Genomic DNA, 6,674 nt, shown 5'->3' on the forward strand with positions numbered 1-6,674 from the left:
CAAACTTGCGCAAGTGTTAGTGGCATACTGCATTTCCATTGTGTACAGTATGGTATCCATCTGTAAAATCCTGCGATATAGTGAAAATTCTGATACAGAATTATATATATATATTTTTTTTTCCCCCCAAAAAAACCTGTGATACAGTGAAGTCACAATAAGTGAACCACAATATAGCAAGGGACAACTGTGATGGACTTTGCTACTACAAGACAATTCTCAAGGACTTATGAGAAAGAATGCTATCCACATTAAGAGAAAGAACTGTGGTAGTAGAAATGTAGAAGAAAAATATATGACATCATAATGTGTAATTGGAATTTTGTACCTTTGAACTACATTACCCAGCATCCCTTTTCTCTTTTGTCCCCATGTTGCATCCTTACACATGTATAGATAAACTCTATAACTCCACCCTTTTGCTTTCTCTTCTTTCTGAGCTCTCTTCCTGGCCCTCATCCTGGTTTTGGTGGTCTGGGCAACTCTCTCTTTGCTAATGCTATCATTTTCCTTTTTATTCAAGTTATTAATTAATAATTTCTTATAAGAATATAATACTTGAAGTATTTGGATATTAATTTTTAATCTTACATTTGTTTATATGGATATATGATTGGGGGGGTTAGTTTTAAAAGATTGCTCTGAATAATATGGAAATAGGTATAAGTGATAACATTTGTATAACCCAGTAGAAGTGCTTATTTGATCTAAGATTGGGAGGGAAGAGGGCAGGAAAAGAAAATGAAGCATGCAAAGATGGAAAAAAAAATATATATTTTAAAAGATATGCAAGTTCAGTTTGTAAAAAAATTAAATAAAAAAAGAAACAAACTATAGGATGTAACTGTGATTCGAAGTAACACTGGGCCTATAGGCCCAGGAAAGAGTCTGTATGTAGCCAAATTAAGAATGATAATTTTAGTAATCCCAAGTAATAATCTTAAGTGTATGTATTACCATATTAATTATGTGTGCTACTATGGTAATCCTAAGTATAAATCTATTTTATAATTCAAATAAGTGGATACAAAGATCAGAAAGATCTCCAAAGGTCTCAGAGACCAGAAAGGAGACCAGACAGATTTTGAAGAGGTTGGGGATCTTTCAAAAATGGGCTTGGGGAGTGGGAAAAAACATGAAACTATTTTAGGCTGTGTACTTTGCAAATCAGAGTCTCAGACCTCAAACTGGAAAGACTGCAGATTTCTGGTCTTGGTGATTTTCTTGCTCATAATGAAGCCAGATCTTTGCCCAAGAGGGTTTCCCAGGCTTTTTCTTTCAGAGTCAATGGTGGGGCTTATAGCCAACACAACCATACCTACACTTATCTCCCTATATTTCTTGCATATGCAAATTCCCAACTTCTGTGTTGAGCCAGGTGTTGGCCCCTGAGGCTGTCATAACCTCAGCTATTTCACTACACACATAGCAGCTGTGCAGATGCCATTAGCAAAATTCCATCTCCTATTCCTGCTTCCAAATCAGATCAGGCAGTGGGCACTGGACTTAGAGTAAGTTACAGATGATTAAGAGTCCCACCTCCTCTTTTAATTTTGGATGGGACAGAGTGAGTCACACAGGATAAGCAGGCATGGATGGGTGTGCTGTGTCCTCCAACCTACTCCTCTTCCAACTTTCTCTATTACTGACAGGAGAGATCATCACCATTCTTCTACTCACTCAGGTGATCTTGGTGTTGTCCTTGAACCTCTATTTCCCCATTCAATCAGTTATCAAATCTTGTCAGTTCTGCTTTAGTCTCTCTTAACATTGTTTCCTTCACCCTACTCAAAAAGCTTGTATAAAAGTTCAGGTTCTTTTTACTTCCCATCTGTACTAATGCAACAGTCACCAAATCGATCTCCAGCTTCAAGTCTCCCTCTCTGATCCATCTTTCATATGTTTGCCAATGTGATTTCCCTACAGGGCAGATCTAACCATGTCACATCATTATTCAAACTCCAGTAACTCCCTGTTGATTCTGGTATTGGATATTATTTCACCTTTCTCATCTGTTCTAAATTTCTTTTTTGTGCATGTTTTATAATGTCCAAATTTATTAGGGCAGTAGTACATGTGTTTTATTGATTTATTTTCAAAGGGATTTATAGTATATAGAACTAGAAAAAAGTGTAAATATTTCTCCGAGACTCATGGAGGTACACTCTCTCCTCTACCACCTTGATTCTGTAAAAATAATGGGTAAATGAATTGATTATGGATATAAACTGATTAGATACTCTCCTTGCTGTGCTTACAAAGTATCTTCAGTTTATATAAGTGAACTTCTCTTCAGGGCCAGGTGCAAGGATGCTAAGAAGTATCATGTTATATAAAAATAAACTATTTATTGAGAATATGGGGATATAAAAAGATAAAAAAGGATTTCTAACTCTAAGGGATTCTAACTCCACCCAAATAAAGCTCCTTGGTTCTTCAAGGAATTGCTTCTCCTGTTTCCACAGACTACACTGATCCTTCCTGATCTGACTAACTCAAATTTTTCCTGTTCTACAATAAACTAATACTATTATCCATATAAGAAGTATATAATTCTTAACTTTGTCTCCAAGTTATAAAAATAACAAAGGCTAGCTGACTGAGCTTCAGCAAGAACCAAGTTAGGACTCTAAGCCTTTAGCAGACTCAAAGTCCAAACTAAAGACCAGGTCTTTCTTTGGTCTTCTCAGAGATAAAGCAATTTATGAAACAGTAATAGATAGTCACTAGTGTTTCCCAAGTTGGAAAAGAAAATCATTTCTCTCCTTCAGATTTTTCCCTCATTTCCTTCTACCTCAGACAGTGAGGAGGTAGAGAAAAGATGTTGCCTACTCCCAGCGCTCCAAGAGAGAACCACTGCCACTCCCTGAGAGTAACTATCACAGAAAAACCATTACACCTCCCCCATACACTGTCAACATTTGAAATTGACATTCTGTCTCAGATCTGTTTCAAATTCCAATTCTTTCTCAAGCCAGCTTCTCCACTTCTTACCTCTACACTAATGTAACAAGACTTAATTTCTAATATCATCCTTATAATTTCTAGGGAGAGTAGGCTCAGATTTAACACAGTTTCTTATAACATTCCACATTCACTTACAAATGTGGCATGGATGAATCCACATTTCTGGTACTGCTGGGTCAAGCAAGTTCCTGTCATTGTCAGGCTTCTGGCAAATCAAGACATGGTCTCCCATTCCTAAGCTTCTGTTAACTCACTCCTTTTCAATTTCATACTTTCCAATTTCTCTAACCTAAAATAGGAAAGGCCAAATGCAAAGGGGCAAAAAATGGAGGCATGGCCACATATCAGCCAGGGTGGGGAAGACCCTAGGCTTCTCCTTATCAAGAAGCTTATAACATAAGGAATGATAAACAGCTTGATTTCCACAAAAGCTGTAAAGACCTCCACAAATTGATACAGAGAAAAGTAAGCAGAACCAGGAGGACATTGTACACAGAAACTGAAACACTGTGGCATGATCATATGTAATTGACTTTGCTACTGTTAACAATGTAATGATCCAGGACAATCCTGAGAGACTTATAAGAAAGAATGTTATCCACATGGAGAGAAAGAACTATGGGAGTAGAAACACAGAAGAAAATATATGATCTATCACTTGTTTATATGGGTATAGGATTTGGGATTTTGGTTTTTAAAAGATTATTCTATTACAAAAATGAATACTATGGAAATAGGTATTGAATGATAATACATGTATAACCCAGTGGAACTACTTGTTAGCTCTGGAAGGGGGGGGGGGGAGTAAAAGGGGAGGGAAAGAATATGAATCATGTAACTATGGGAAAATACTTTTAAAAATTAAAAAAAAAATCTTATAGCAGATTTGTCTTGTACCACCAAGAAGGAAAAGAGACTGTAATGTATATATAAATAAATATGTACATACTAGGGGTAAATGGTCAAAAATTAAATAATGGTAGGTATTCATAGATAATGGTTTGGAGATCTCAGCCTACCTAATGGATAGGAATTAAGAAGACCTGTGTCCAAGTTCAACTTCTGCCCCATATTTGCTGCATGACCCTGGGCAAATTATTGTACCTCTTAGTACCCTGGACAACAATCTAAGACTATAAATTACAGAGAATATGCCAATCTGCACTGGTAGAAAAAGTCCTTTAAATGGAAGTTGCCTACAACAGTGAAATCATCACTTCATATCCCATAATTTTCTCTCTCTGAGGTATATGTGTGTGTATATATGATTATATATCTGTATGCCTATACATATAATACATATATATATGTATATCTCTGTGTATATGTATATACACACACAATGTGGAGGGAAGGGAAAATGGAGTATGAACTGATGATTTCACTGCTTTAGGGAACTCCCAATTAAGGGACTATCTCTACCCATGTAGACTGACATGTTCTCAGCAATTCATGGCTGGAAAGATATACATATGTGTATATATTGTGAAAATAGAATTAACTCTCCCCTTGCCTATTTTTAGCTAATCAACTCAAGAACTTAAAGTACCCCTTCTTACCGTTAAGTAAGAGAGGTCAGGAGTCACTTACTAGAATAAGCTCACACCTCCAAAGTCTATCGTACCCCACCCCCTTGGGCAATGCTAGAAAAGACTGCCATTGGTTTCTTTGAAGAAAGGAGAGTGACAGGAAGTAACATGGAAAAGGGAAGCATAAAAAGAAGAGACCAGCATGGTCTAGATTAATTTCTTCCTGGCTTCTGAAAAGATTGGTTCTGGAGATTCTTTCTCTTCCTGGCATTTGGAGTGAGTGGCTGAGATTCCTGCCTTGGCTTTGGAGGAGGTTACACTGGTGGAACTCTAGCTGAAGACACCACAGGGACTTCTGGTTGAGGATTACTGGGAAATCTACATGGAGACAAGGGATTTAGGGTAGTCCCTACCAGGACTGAGCTTGGCTTCTCAGGAGAAGGACTGGTAGGCTTATTTGAAACTGTCTATTTACATTTTTTTTTCATTTTCACTCTTTTCACTTCTTAGTAAATAAAGCTGCTAAATGTCATTTTGACTTAAGCTATAATATTTTAAAATCAGCAACCACAATATTACTTTAGAATTCTCATATTTAGTTAAAAACTCTAAATTTAAACTCTTACATTATAAATACACATGCAAATATATCCACATACGTATAGTTCACATAATACTCCCTGCAGTACCTATACATATCTATATGCACATGCAGTTATTTGTGCATATATAAAACATGTACACATAACCATATTTTTTAAAACTAGATTTATAATTTTGTTGTTTTTGGGTGCTTTATTTAAGAGGCTTTTCTACCAATGCAGATTGGAATCCTTTCTGCAAATTACAGTTTTAAGAAAATGTGAGTTGCCCAAGATCATATAACCAGTTATGTTTCAGAAGTAAATACCTGAACAAGGTCTTCCTCACTGGAGGCTGGCTCTATCTGCTATCCCATGCTAATATGTTTATTATCCTCTTCTAGAGACTATTATTCTAAGACTAAGCGATCAAACCCAGGGGATTCTCAATGGCTATAGTAGTGGTAAACAAGGGGGCAGAAAAGAGGAAATAAATAAGCATTTATTAAGCATCTACTATTAATTGGGTTTTGTTTATGCTAAGTGCTTTACAAATATTATCTCATTAATCTTCACAATCACCCTGGGAGGTACATACTATTATTATTCCTAGTTTACAATTGAGGAATCTGAGGCAAACAGGTTAAATGACTTGTCCAGGGTCATACAGCTATTAAGTGTCTTTGGTTGGTTTTGAATTCAAGCCTTCCTGACTCCAGGCTCAGCACTATATCCATTGTGCCATCAGCTGCTCTGACTCTTGTCAGGTCCTACCAAACTGGGCAGGATTCCAGTAAAGTCTGATGGCAGATTACATATCAGCATGGAAACAAGGCCAGTGTAGTCAAATTCAGAGAAGTTCAGAATTAGATTGGCCTTAGGGTGTTGAATTTTCTCAGCATAGTATCCCTTAAATATTTTTTTATTGTCAGAAAGGTTTGCAGAGAGACAGCATAGTCACTTACCTTTCAGGGCACTAGGAAGCTCTCTAAGACTAAGCTTTTTTGATCTCTATTGGTGGAAGAAGTTGGTTTCCTAATCAGTATATTCCCTATTGCAATTATAAGTCCAACAAATCAAAATAGGAATTGCAATCTGTATTTATGGAGAGAGTACCTAACAAGGATGGTGAAATCATTAAAGTCTATATGTAAATCACACAAGTTAATACATATATCTATATCGGGTAAATTTGTCTGTCTTTCTATGTCTTTGTCATCTATCCATGCATCCATTCATCCATCCATTTTCTATCCATTTAGACAACTAGGGGGTTAGGTGGATAGCCATGAGTTCAAATCCAGTCTCAGATATTTATTAGTTGTGTGATCATGAATGTGCTTAGGTATATATAAACAGAAATACATTGTAGGTAGGTATACAGTGTCTGGCCCACACGAGGCACTTAATGAGCAGAAGAAGAAGGACATTGTACCCAGTAATGGCAATATTGTAAGCATGATCAACTGTGAAAGTCTTGGCTTCCAAGTCAATTCCCAAGGACTCATAATGAAAAAAACTCTCCACCTCCAGAGAGAATTGATGAATTCTGAGTGCAGACTGAATTATCATTTTTCACCTTTCTTTATTTTTCTTG

The sequence above is a fragment of the Monodelphis domestica genome, chromosome 4 (assembly GCF_027887165.1).
Source record: "Monodelphis domestica isolate mMonDom1 chromosome 4, mMonDom1.pri, whole genome shotgun sequence".
Taxonomy (NCBI): domain Eukaryota; kingdom Metazoa; phylum Chordata; class Mammalia; order Didelphimorphia; family Didelphidae; genus Monodelphis; species Monodelphis domestica.